The following is a 14,777-nucleotide window of genomic DNA, read 5'->3' on the forward strand; positions in this document are numbered from 1 at the left end:
ATACCTCGAATAATATTTAAAAATCGTAAGATTTTTCCAATAATATAATCGGTGGTAATGAAGGATATATCGTGTTATACAGCTTTGAAAAAACTTAGATTCATTTTTCTCGCATCAGTGTTAAAGATTAAAATCGAGAGTAACGGACACCACCATGATACCCTTTTTACGGACTCGGAACATGAATTCTATCTCGCGCTAATTAAAGCAGTTTGATAAGGTCTCCCAGAGCCTTCTCGCAGTCTGGCTGCATCGGGCGGACGCGTAACGGCCGCTATTCCAATCGTCATAAATTGTCACCGCGAACGTGACGATTGTACCGAGCAGCCAATATCACGCGCGATTCTGTCATTCGACCCTCGTATCCACCGCCACCGTAGGCGCTACATAACACGCGGACCTCTCTTCTCCCAGGGCTTTTGACCACCGATTCGTCTCTGCCACACTGCGTTTATCGACCCGTCGAAAACGTGCCAAGGTTCCATCCGAGCTATCTGTGATTATCCACGAGCGTCGCGTGATCCGCGCTCCCTCCGCAACTTACCAACCCTTGACGAGTTGACGGCGTCTTTGACGGATTGACGGGTGAGATGAAAGTTCAGAGAACTCACAGTTTGTAAAACATTAGTCTTTTCTTACATAATAATAATAATAAATTGTAATTTTCTTTCTACTCTCCTTTAAAATCTAGACAGATTTCATAGTTTTCATTGATTTTAAATTAGTTGAAGAATCTTGTAGATGAGAAGAGGGGAATTTTTATGACTTTTTTTTTTTTTTTTTTTAAACTCTGTTTTAGCCAATTTAGTAGAAAATTCGTTCGTACGATGCGCGTTATTATTCGCTGGTGATTAACATAATCAGGTGGTCCGTGTAACACGTACGACAAATAGACAAAACGCGACGGGCGATGCCAATTAGCAGGTACCGACGTTAATGCAAATGGCAGGATTTGCTGATAATACCGGGACTAATATTATTATTTCACGGCAATAATATTAGGGTAATTCATTTGGATTAATCAAGGGCATTACTGCCACGAGATGCGCGCAAACCTATTTTACTGTCGATGAATTCGCACCCACCTATGCGAAAGCGACGTATCATTCGGACCTCGGAATCAAATCGCGAAAATTTTCGTCAAAATTCGTGAACCCGAATTGCACGGTCGAATAATCAACATCGATGTCGTAGGAAGAGAGTTCAGACATCGGATTATACATATATACTATAACCGAAAAAAATATATTGTATATATAAATATAAATATAAATATATATATATATATATACATGAGAAATGTAAAACATTAATAAAACTTAATTTTTAACAGAATCGGGAACGTTACTTTATAAAAGTAACTCGTTACCGTTACCGTTACTTTCTCTAAAAAGTAACTCGTTATCGTTACTCGTTACCGATTTTAAAAAGTAACTCGTTACCGTTACCGTTACTCAAAAACTAACGAATCGTTACTATTCCCGTTACTTTGTTTATAATATATCAATTCGATACTGTATAATATATTAATATTAAATTAGTATATTATAATTAATACTGATATAATACATGAATTCTTAATATTAATATAGAAATACCAAGTTTGCATTTTTATACTTCTTTTTATTAATTTATAATATATATAAACCATAAACTATATAATAATATAAATTATTAATTAATAATATAAATTCTTAATCTCTTAAGGTAAATCACAATCTTTCCTTTATCAAATAAATTTTATCAAAATATTTTATTTATTTTTAAGAGAAGTTGATGCTCCACGGTATCATCATTTAGATGACATCTATGTCGGCTTTAATATAAGGAGATGATTGATTGGCTACGGCATTCTTATCATGCGTAACGCGTTGACGCGTTCTATGTTCCAGAGCCATTAGTAACGATAAAAATCGTTACTCGTTAGTGAAAAAAACGTAACGGCGTTACCGTTACCGTTACAGACGACGAAAAGTAACGCCGTTACCAATTCGTTGCCAAAAAAAAAAAGTAACTATAACGGTAACGGCGTTACAAGTAACGCGTTACTTCCCAAACCTGATTTTTAATAATATCAAATAATTGTAATTAAATAGAATAATTTCTAATAACATATAACAAGTCTCTGGTACTAAAAGAGATCACTTTTGCAGAAAGCACGAATTCTCTTCGCGCAACAATCAATTATATTTCCTGAAATAGCGAAATATTTTTTATATTTCGAAAAATGTCAGATATATATCGGGCTGGAAGAAATGACGGGAAAATCTGCAACGGTCTCATTCCAAGATTACAAGATAGATCGTGTCTTGCATATATTCACATAATCGTATTATTCGCAGCGATCGTAACTAACTCGTTCTCGTTACGTAATTTCATAAGTCGATCGCACCGAGTGTCACTACTGACGTCACTGGCTGACCATCGAACCGACACTGAGAATTTTTTCTCCCGGGTACACCAAAACCAAATACCGTACGCGCGTTGTAGATATCCCTGTACGCGATCGCGAGATTGCACCTGCAGATGCATACGTTAATTGTTCGCCGCGGCTCCGCCAACCAAAGAACGTAGCACCGGTCGCCGGTCCGCGAAGCGGAAATAGACTCTGTAACCGGAGAACTTATTTCTGGAAACATGGCGGCGGTTGTGCCGGGTGGGTCCTATTTCGGTCTCTCGAAAACAGCATTTGGCCGCGTACGTCCTCTTCCTCGCCCGCCTGTCCTCTCCCTGTCTGTCCGTTTCCTTCCGCATCTCGTCTTCCATGTCGCTGCAATCAAGTCGAGCAATTGAAATATTCTGACGAAGAGATACTAATCGCGAGAGAGAATGTAAATCATAGTTTTACGAGAAGATACGTGCTTTTTAATGACAACGATGAGAAGGATACGAACGAGACGACGAGTCCTGTCATCGCTGTAAGAATGACGAAGAGCTCGTATCTTGTGGGGCTAATAAAAGTGGTGACCACATGGTAGCGGCACCAAAGCCATAAATAGAGGACCATATGTACATGGAGTGATGCCGGAGCCGTATCGCCGTTCGTTGCGCGAAAGCGATCTATTTCTGGCAGCTGGCTGCTGCCGATCCCAGGATCCAACAGCGCGGAAGAGGCATCCGCGAGATTTCCCTTGGAATGCATTTGTTTGACTCTTAGACACGGCACTATTATCCTCGTTGTCATTATTCTTTCGCCACGTTTTTATCCTTTTCCTCTTTCGCTCCTTGGATGGATTTTTCCGTCTTTGTCATCTCGGCTTCGGGAATTTGTCGAAGAGCGATTTCGCCTCGCGACGATTCTCCAGAGCCCAGCTCCATACTTCTTTACATTCCATACGTCACATTCACTATGGGAAGTAAGGAAGCACGGAACGGTCGCCCGGTCATCGAACTTAACTCATCTGAATTCCGATCCGCTTCCGGAACGGGGTCCATTCTCTTCTATTCACCCCGACTGGAAGTTATCCGGAGACATCCATTGGATTTCCGAACGGTATCTCGATACCTCGATACGTGTCCTTGCCACAACCTCGTTTCGCCAATGCGACGCCGTTACGTAATCCGTCGCGCTTCTGAAAGAACTTGAAACGCTCTTCAGTGAAGAATCTGAAACACCCTCTTAGCGTATCGGGAGCGCTAACTCTCGTTCCGGAAGATCATCTCGGCGAAATACATCTAGGGGATGCGTTCCTACGCGAACGGCCGACGATCGTCGAGAGAGAGGATCCGGGTAGACTTCCTCTCGCGACTGAAGAATCCTGCCAACCCGGATGACCGCTTCGGACTGAATGCTGCCAAAGCCACGAGCACGATCGTTTCGGAACGAGCCCTCTAAAAATGGCTGCACAGATCCCATTGGCCTCTCCTCTCGAGTCACGACACCCCCGCGGCACCCCCCTCGTTGTCGTGTGCACATGTAAGCCTACACTCGAGACTACCACGCGACGACTCGGCTCGGCTCGGCTCGGCTTAGCTCAGCTCAGCTTCTCGGCTCCCTCGCGTAGCGCTTCGCCGCGCCAAATTTGTCTTTACCCGAAAATAGTCAGTCCCACGTCTGCCACCACATGGCACGACTATTCCTGGTCCAGACTCGAATGATAACTTACCCAGGCTTCTCTGTCTCGCTTCTCTCCTCCATCTTCCCTTCGTCTTTTCCTTTTTCTTCACTTTCCTCATGTTCATCTCCTGCTTTCTTCTGCTTCATCTTGTACCGTACAAAGGCGTGCGTGCAATTCTCCGTGTTTCCTTCTAATAGACACAAACCGAACATTCGTAAAACTTCGTTGTGTAATTGCAGAGTTATCAACGACTTATCCTCTCTTTCATAAAATTCATTCTATGAAATTTATGACAAAAAATTAAAAGTTTTCTTACACTGGCTATTAAAGTCTCGTGTAATTGATGTAAAATTTTAAATTCTTACAAAAAACTATTATAAATTTTGCTTTGATGTAACCCCGCGTTGCGTATAACACAATATTTATATATCTATCTCACATAATCGAAGATTTGTCATAAGGAAAATTATAAACGGCAGAAGTCAAATTTTTAAAGCGAACTATATTTTGAAATATAGCCTTTTTTTTATTTAAAAGATGTTTCTGTCTTTTTATTTTAAAATGTAAAGTTTTCTTTGGCGAACAACAGTGTACTGAGGATACGATTATATCTACCGCCGAGTTTGAAATAACAATTTCGATTTATCGTCACCGGCTTGCTTTTCATTTTCTATTGGCTTGGATTTTTAATCCGAACGTAACGGTGATACTTTGGGGGTGGGATACACTTGGCAACTGTCATTGGCGAGATGAGCGGATATCTTTAAATTCCGGCAATTCCCCTCGTGCAAAACAAAGCTGCACCGTCATTAATTTCCGAGATGCCAGATTACGTCGTTAATGCGATCATTATCTGCAAACGATCAACATCAGCGACGATGTACTCTCGATCGGTCGATGACGTCACGACGGCGATTCAATCGAACCACCCTATAACAACAATGGTAACGACAGTGTCGTAAAATACGGAGCTGAGTTACATGATCGTAGATCGCCGTATTATTTATAGAAAGATATGCGTGACGATAATGGTCGCTGGCGAACAGCCAGAGCTTTTGCGATTTAGTATCGCACATCGTGGTGATTAATTTCAATTTTTTTTTTTATTTCTTACATCGTCATCGATTATGTTGCCGACCGATTATCTTGATGAATCGTTGATGATTTTCTACGAATCCTCTTCAAACTTCGCCCTTTTAACGAAACATCGCGAGAAATCAAATGACTTTCATGAATGAGATCCAAGCTTCGAATCAGCGCGAACTTGATCCCATTATATGTAGTATATCGTCCCCGCGATCGCGATCGCGATCGCGATCTCTCTCTCTCTCTCTCTCTCTCTCTATCTCTGCATATATTGTGGACGCTGCGATCTCGCCAAGAATGTTGTTGAGGATGTGATACCGAAATACATTCCGACAAACAGCATCGCGGAGCGAGATATGTTGCGAATCCTCCTCAGCTTCCAAATGGCATGAATCCAACATTCGCCACATGCGAAGTAACACAGCAAAGTTTAGCAATAATTTTTCATTTAAAGTTATATCTTGATATCTCTTCTTTTGTATATATATATATGTGTTGAATGTAACTTAAAAGATCGAAACTTTTCAAATATAATTATTTTATTTTCAATTTAATTTATAATCAATTGTACTATACGAGTCGATATGGATTAATAAGGCAATTGGAAAACTTCTTATCTTATGTGCCAGAACATTACAGCACATTTCGTACTGTCCTTAACACTCTGCGGAAAAACTCGTAAATACTCGCGCAAATTCTGGACGCATCCAACTTTTCCCGCAGCATCAGCTGCTGACGCGTCTGTCAACGACAGATTCCTCGACACGCGAATTCGGAATCCATTTTTCCTCGGCGAAAAGTTCAGCGTGAACGTGGCACGGGCTGCATATCTCGCACGTGCGATAAACTTACGATATCACTTTTACCGGGCGACTTTTCGCGATGAAGAACTTGATCGCGACGATCTGACTCTGGCGTCTAAAATTACTGGTAGCCAAAGTTGCATCCGCGAAGTCGACGCGGTCCGGTGAGCCATGCGAAACGAGTCTACGCGCTAATGTTATCTCTATTTTTGGCCATCGACGGAGTCGTCGTCGTCGTCTTCGTCGTCGTCTTCGTCGTCGGCTTCGTCGGTGCCGGCATCACGACGAAGATGACTCTCACAAGGAGGAACAAGCGACTGTACGTCGCCGTTCTTTCCTACCTTGCACCCTTGCGGATTATTCAGGATAGAAAATCCGCTTGAAATGAGCGGATAAGTCATATTCCTGAAATTTGACGAGTAAAAACGATGATTCGAAAACGCGTCAGGAATAATATTATCATCGAAATGCTCTACGTTCTTTTATCCGAAATATCAAATGATGTATAAAATTCTTATTTCGCGCTTCAAAAAATTTTTTTATAAATTCCATCGAGAACGCGTGATTGCGATAACGCAAAGGCACGCGTGTCGCCATTTTATTTCTGTTACCTTTACACAATATTATTTTACCTCTTTCATCTAATTAATCTTTTACAGATTTTTATTGAGATTTTATCTCTCAACGCTTTTTGAACAGCTCTTCTACTTCCACATAAATATTTAAATTCTACGCGTTAATTCCGAGCGAGCTGTATTTTATCCAAATTTTAATTTCAAGCTTACTAATTGAAATCTTTCGCATAAGAATGAAGAAATTATGGCAAGGTTGACATTTGAAACTTATGATAAAAAAAAAAAAAAAAAAAAAAAAAATCTACTTTCAAACTTGTTAAAGAGACTATAACAAGAAACCGCTCGGACACTTGATATATCTTTGGATCTATCACCGGAACAATTTAATGTGATTTTAACATGCGGAGAATAATTAAAGAGAGCGTCGTCTCCCCTCGTTCACTAGGGACGAGACGGGGGAGAGGGGGGAGAGGGGGGAGGGGGGGAGGACGAGGAGGAGCTTTCCCTTAGCGGAGGCGCCGCATCCCTCGTCGCTTGTGTATCAGGTTACAAGTTCGTCGTTGAAAATAGCCTTTACTCGCGTAATGGCGAAGACTCGGAGTAACCCCGACTAAAGAAGATACACGGCGAGATCGAAAACCGCACTCTCTCTCTCTCTCTCTCTCTCTCTCTTTCTCTGTCCTCGGAAGAGTCGTCGAGCAGTTGGCGCTGATGAAAGAAAACCGCGAGAGAAGATCCCCGAGAAAAGGGACGGACCGCGACTTACCGCTCCGCTAATTAACACGCTGTTAATTTATCGCGAAAGGTAGACTGTCGCGTGGGTGACTTGATGTTTTTTTTTTTTTTTTTTTTATTTTCCGCGATTCTCTTTCTTCCGCGTTCAAAGGGAAATCGCGTTTTACATGTCAAACGTACACGCGAATAATTTACATGCTGAATTTGGCCCATCTCTCTCTCTCTCTCTCTCTCTCTCTCTCTCTTTCTCTCTCTTTTCTGTCTCTCTCGTTCACATTCATCCCCGTTCTCTCACCCCACGATCCTTCTCGTCGCAATTTCATTCTCGCAACATCGAAGCAGCCGCCGACACTTCTTCATCCGCGAATAGACAAGACGATGGCGCGAGATCCCCATCTCCCAAGAGATTCCCATTGCCGCTGTGGAATTCTATGCACGACTAGAGAGCAGTATTTACTTACGTCGAATCATGCTCCAAATTACTTTCACTCCCATTGGATACGAAAGGAACGTTTCGCCCGCAATCTCACGGGGTCCACGAGAATCCAATCCACGGAATCAAATGCATCTCTACATAAACTTCTGGAAAATTATTTTTTGACATATCGAGATTTTATTTAGGAAATGTTTCAACTGTTCGATATCTATCGCGCATCGCAGAATATCCAGTTTAATGTTAGAGAATACAAGCAGTGGATCTTTACAAATATCTAAAACATATTCACGAAATCTTTGGCCTCTGATATCTCTATAGTTAAAGGGCATCCGATAATATTGGAATAATCCAGTGATTCTCTCGAGTATCTGAATCTTACTTTTGGCACTTTTCATCCCTAATATTCGTGACTAATATCCACTGGGTCTTAGGATGCAGATGCAAAGCTCCAGGTATCGCGATTTTTTCATTCCTCGCATATGATGATTCATTTCTGTCTTCTTCAAAAGTCTTCGAAAGCCTTTCGGAAGACGTCTCACTCGCGAATGAAAAATTCATGTCAAATCAACTCTGCAGGAAAATCGCATTGTCGGAACGTAAACACGTCTTCCCTGGAACGATGGCCTCGACGCGAAAAATATTTTAAAACAATGGCAGACACACGACTCACGTATCTCGTCTCGTGTGTTTTTACTTTCTGTTTGTTCCTCAAAAGACATAAATAGGTTCTCGGTTTCAATTTTGACGAAGAAGTCCTTTCAAAATTCTTCTGAGAATAACATCATTCCGACTCGCGTTATATAGATTTTCTAGGACATTTTATATACGAAAAAGCACGGAAGCCGCAATGGAAAGTTGGCGAAATGCGAGAGAGGAAAACATAAAGGGCCCGTAGGAAACCACTGTTCAGGAAACGTCTAGGAAATTCGAGTAAGAAACCTGGAAGCCCGGCTTTCACGGGGGCGGAACGGGCCCGCGTTTTTTGCCCCATGACAAATCTGTGTAACTTTATTCGCGAGCGCCGCGCGAGAAGGGTTAATGCTGTTTGTCTCGCGATATTTTTGGGGGAGGAAAGGGCGCGCGAATTGCACACCCAAAAAGTTTCGCCCTCAATTATTGTGCCCTCAACAACGAGCCTTGTTATGATGATACTTTTTTGATCATCTTTATATCTTTTAATTTATAAATAATTTTTTATTTCTCAAAAAGGTATTTATATTCTTCGTTGCTAATAGTAATGATCTCATTCGTTTCTTTTTTTAATTATGGAAATACGAAATTTAGTAAATTTTTAACTTTCTAGTATCTAAAGGGAAAAGATTGATTAAAAATCCATAAATTTTTCATAGAATTATTATGGAAATAAAAAGAGAGAGATAATTTTTATCAAGAAGCTTACTGTACTTTGTATTTATATTGTTAGTGTACTTAATTAATCTGTGTATATTCTCGCTGACTTTCTAGAAGTGAAATGGTCAATGGTTTTTAATGGAGAATAGATTGATCGACTCGGTAGAATAAAGGTATTCACGACCAGCGCAAAGTTGTCTGTACGAATAAATTCCTGAGTGTGCATCGTGTCGTGAATTTTTTTTTTTTTTTTTTCGCACTTACACGTTTATCGTCTTGAAAGGAGAATACCGCGATCCTAGTACGTTCGTTCGTGTCTGATAAAAAGACGTCAATATTATATTCTTTATTACAGACGCTGGGGAAAAATTATCAGTCATTGGAATAAATCTTTTGTTAAGTAATTATGACTGTAAAACGTGCCAAAAATTCTTCTTTTATATCTGTAACGAGATTCGTCGTAGAGAGAACTATCCGTCTTTTTTTCTTCATTTTCCCCTCTCATAACTCCGGTGCTTTGCCAAAAGCGCGAAAAGCGCTCGGAAGAGTTGCTCGAACTAATGACAAGAGCGATTCGAAACACCGGATTATTATGGCCATTAAGAACCCGATCGCAGCCTCCGTCTCTTTCGCTTCGAGGGAGGACGGATACACGTCGCTTTGAAACTCGGCACGAGGCAAGGCGATTTAACGATGCAGTAAAATTTCCGCAAACTACGAGTTTAAGGCGATCGAACATTAAAGGGGCGTATATTAATTAAGGGCGCGTTAATTCCGATATCGCCTGGAAACTTTTCGCGTATCTGTTTGCAATCTCGCGCATTTTCTGCTACTTTTCACATAGTTGTGAGCCTCACTTAATATATTCACTGTTACATCACTTTGAAAAGAAACATACACACACAGAACTGCAATTAAGTATATAAAACTATAATTAATTAAATTAAATTTTTGTACAAGAGTTTATTCTCCGAAATTGTTTCGTAAAAAAATCTTTTAATTTCAACATCATGATGACAGCATGAACTTTACTTAATTTTAACATTTACATTTTACTATACATTATACATATAACGCTTTATCACAGACTATCTGTCGCATGAATCGACTTCACGAACGATATTACATCTACCTGTCATGTTAAAAAATTATTTTCAAATATATTAATATACGCAAAGTATTATGATAAAAGATTTCACACATCTTATCGTTCAAATACCTTCTTATCGAGGGGATCGTATGAAAAATCGCGTCCATCGTTCATCATAGCTGACAGAAAAAGGCATGTTCTAAATTTGCGAGAGGAATGCAGGCTGTAATTTTACCACGTCACATCCCACCACTGCGGGAAAGAATTATTGCGAAACGATAGGAAATAGAAAAAAGACTTGGATGCTGTCCTAGATTGTGTAACTGCTGGATGACGTAAGTCTCTGACGATGGTGATTGTGCGGAAAATTCTTTTGTATTCGTCAAGACGTGCAACCGATCATATCGATCGTCATTTTAGAGAGAAACAATGAGCTTTTTCTATAGTTGACGCTAGATTAATTATCAGATTTTATAAAAGCGTATTGTACTTTAAGAGAGCGACATATAGTATAAAAACCCTCTTCGTGTCCGAAATAAAGGGAGTGACACGCGCACGCACATAAAATATCACATTAGACAGATGACGACAGATTCATTCGTAATCGAGTACGACGGATTTTCGGATGAATCCTGCGAACTTTTGCGAAAAGGCGGACGCAGCGAGAGACGTAAACAGCCTCCAGCAGACGGGATATGTTTCGGAGCCAAAATATATCTCTTCCTCCGCACCTACCGAACGGCCGACTAAAGACGGATAGACGTGTTTTCGTCGGAGGAATCGAATAAGCAAAATAAACGGGATGGAACTCATTCAGAGGAAAAACGCGACGTCGCCAACCGTCACCGTCCGTCGTACTTTATGCCGGAATCATATTTATTCCTCCCTCCCTCCCTTCCTTCCTTCCTCCTGACCGAAATCTTTCTACTCTCGTTTCAAGCGTGCATATTTTCTCGGGGGAAAAATAGAATTGCTCATTATCGGCTGCGCATCTCTAATTAAAAATAAAAATTTTTAGTGCAAAAACTTTGACATGTGAAAACACAGATATTCATATAATTGATTTAACGAATACTTATAATTATAATTTACGATTATTATATAAATATTAGAAATTATTATATCTAAATATTAAAAAATATAAATCTCGAATATTTATTTTCTATAAATTATTATTTAAATATCTGTTTATTTATAAATACAGGGTGTCCCATTTTAAAGGACCCACTCAAATATCTCAGAAACACTGCGTTAAATCGAAAAATGTTTCAAACAAAAGTTGTGTGGCTTCAAGGGGGCCATAAGATGGTGACAATGATTTGACCTTGGAAAATCATTTGAAGGTCATGCGAAGGTCAACTTTAAAATCTTAAATGGAAACCCCCATTTTTTATTTACTATTCTTGTAGCTGACATCGAGAGCTTTCCAAAACACTATAATAAAGTATTTTTTTATTAAGTACTTTGTGAATTATTTTATATTTTAATCTGACATATTTTGATATAAAAAATTAAATATCTCGTAAAATATTTAGTTTTTGATAATCTTACCGTAATACTTCTATGTATAGAATAATGAGACAAATCAATCAATTAGTATAAAAAAAAAAATTGTTTTTAAGAAAATTATTTACAATGTATTTTTTTAAACAATTATTTGTTTTTTTGGCAGTAATTAATTTGTCTTTGATATGTCTATCTCTTGAATTATATATATATATATATATATGCAAATATAACGCAAATATAACGTTTGTTATTCGAAAAATTAAGGATAAAATTAGAGATAATTATTTCAAGAAGTAGACATATTTTTTGAATAATAATATACGTTGCAAAATATTACATAGTAAAAGTGAAAAAGTTGTTTAACAATTTTATTAAAGATCGATTATCTCTGTTATGAGTGATTTTATGTAAAATCATTTATTAAAGAGATTTATTGCTAATTGGTTTGTTTACTCAACAATAAATATTATTTAAATTCTGCTACATAGTTAATGAAAGTGGCGCAAAACTATTTTACAGTTTGTTAAAATTATTTTTACAGCGCAAAAATCACAAATATGAAAATATTAGGTGTTTGCTTTGCGCAATCACAGAGTTTAATATGCGTGGTTTTGACGCGCAATCCGGACGAGGGAGTAAAGATCAATTTTAATCGTGAATATGAAGCAAATAAACATAATAGAGGTAACGTATTAATTTGCACTACGTTAACGACCGATGTTAATAATGATAGTGCATAATAATACTCGCGCTACAATGCGTTCGTTAATGAGCTCAATATACGAATATTGAACAGAAGGGTAATGATGAATATATAGGTCCAAGGAGAATTCAAAGAGGAAGCCATTAATGCATTTCAAAAATACAAATAATTGTCCGATTTTGTTCGAAAAGTGTTAAGAGATAAATTTTAATATGAAAAAGCATCGAGAAAAAGACTTGAAACACATTACAGATTTGAAAAATGGAACATTTTTCAGTCAAATTTCCATGTTTAGCGTGCTTTTCTGATTTCTGTTTCATCAATCTCTCTTTTGATCGTATAATAAAATTTATCTCTTTGGAAATTTAATTTTCCACTTCAACGATCACTCACCCCTGCCCCGCAAATTCTTCTAGGCTCGTTCATGAGCGTAGGGAACGATCTCGTTCCCCTTTCCTCCTCGACCCGAATTAAAATAGTCGACGAGTGCAGCGATCACGGGTGACCTACCCCGTGGTGCACCTGCGACTCGTCTGGCGGTGCCATCGCCGTCATATTTTATGCCGAAGTCATTTCCATCGCCGCGGAAAAGTTCCACCCGCTTTGTCTCCATCCGCGCCCTTTGCAATAACTTTTAAAGGAGCTCGGAATTAATATATTTTTTTCAAGAAGACCGCTGGCACTTTCTCAGCCGCCGATTGTTCTCTCTCTTCTTCTCTCTCAGTCGGATATTGAACATATAAATTATGCGACTTTTGTCGAGCGATCGAAATGTTTCCTTTCCTTTTTCCTTTCTTTCTTTTTGCCCGCCCTTTTTCTTTTTCTCTTAGCCTGTGTTACCCTTTCTCTTATCATATGATTTTTTTTTATTTTGCATACATTTTGTACAAGCAATTATTGTACAACAACATTTTGTACAAGCAATGATACATAATTTTGGATGTTATTATTTATTATTATTGTATTTTTTATATTACGACAGTTTTTTCTTTTTTTTTATCCTTCAAATTTTCTTAGCGTTTTCGTTCCTCGTAATAGTATGTTCTGTGTTGTCTTAGCACCAACCAGGAACGTTGAAACCCTACAACGCGTCCAAACTCTGCGGATAGAATTAGATGGTAGTTGTGATTTAGTTTTGGTTCGATTACCTGCCTCCTCATCCCAACCTCTTCTTCCTCCCCTCTTTCTCCTTCAGTACCGACTAATCCTTTCCTGGATACTATTCCCCCGGGAATTTCAATTTTCGTCAATTCTCGCGTTCGCTGCGAGATTTCGTTAACCCTTTTCAAGATGAGTTATTTCACATATGCAAATTTGAGAATTTTATTAAATATAATATTTTGCTTTTAATAGACATTGATTGATGATGAAGGATAAGAAAAAAAATATTAAGATAAATTTTTGGTTCCACTATGTTCAAAAAAATCTCTCTCTGTTTTCAAAAAATTTGGGAAAGAAAAGAAATTGCAAATCTGCCACGCGATATATATCCAACGTATAAATCATAAACATAATAAATAAGTTCTCTAATATTCGTTTCTCTTTGCAAAATTTTTTGCAAACATTTTACATTTATTTGTTGGAGTCTGGGAGAGTATGCCATTTGGAACATTTTGCGACAAGATAGGAAGTGCTCGTCGAAAGAACAGCATCGCCAGGTAACAGCTTTGGCAAGAGAGATCGGGGAACGCGGGAAAAAAAAGCGCTTGCAAGAGAGGAGGAACGAAATTAGAAGGACGCGGAGCACTTTGAGAAGTTTTCCGCTTAATCCGGATCTAACTTCCGGTATTCAGTACTCACGACAAATTCCAATTTTCGTCGGACATTTCGCCGATGAAGTTGCACGAAACGACACGGGGGAAAGGCGGAGCGGGAGGGTGGGTGGGGGTTAAGATGGAGGAAAGTTTCTTCCTTCATCCGAGATTTTGATTTTCCTCCTGAAATTTTTCTGAGACTCTGTTGCGTAACGATGTATAAATAAACAAAGGGAAATAAGAAAGCGCGCGTAACGGATTGTAGCAACGGGGAGGCGACATTATCGAGGCTCTCTCTCTCGCTGGGTGCGCCAACTCCGATGGAAGAGGCGTCCGGAAATTGCGTCATAGTCTGCCAACGTTCCTCATGGTTTCTGCATATTAGAGCGCATCCATTCCCCCTCTTCGTCGCCTTTTCGTCACCCACGAACGAGCATTACCGCGATTCGAGCCGATCGTGCGTTTCTTCCTGGTTCACCGGCTCGACCGAATTTGTCGGATTTAAAAAAAAAACAGAGCTCCAATGCGCAGAAATTATCCTTGAAAATTTAATTTCGAGACAATTCACTTTTAATCTAGAGAATTCACAGCTCTTCTCTCGCGATCTTTCATTATTACACATCTTGACAATTGAATCTAGAATTAAAGTCTCATTGATATAAACTGCACTCGAAATTA

At 39.1% G+C, this 14,777-nt stretch overlaps 1 protein-coding gene and 1 pseudogene across 3 annotated transcripts in view; one reads left to right on the forward strand and one right to left on the reverse strand.

The window, feature by feature from the left end:
• The window catches only part of Mib1 (mind bomb 1), a 378,498-nt gene that overhangs the window by 349,804 nt on the left and 13,917 nt on the right, over positions 1 to 14,777 (forward strand). The gene's annotated exons all lie outside the window — the stretch shown is intronic.
• LOC138940568 (uncharacterized) lies at positions 1,704 to 3,859 on the reverse strand (annotated as a pseudogene).

The sequence above is a fragment of the Polyergus mexicanus genome, unplaced genomic scaffold, assembly GCF_030449975.1.
Source record: "Polyergus mexicanus isolate NDT 795.1 unplaced genomic scaffold, iyPolMexi1.0 SCAF_17, whole genome shotgun sequence".
NCBI lineage: Eukaryota > Metazoa > Arthropoda > Insecta > Hymenoptera > Formicidae > Polyergus > Polyergus mexicanus.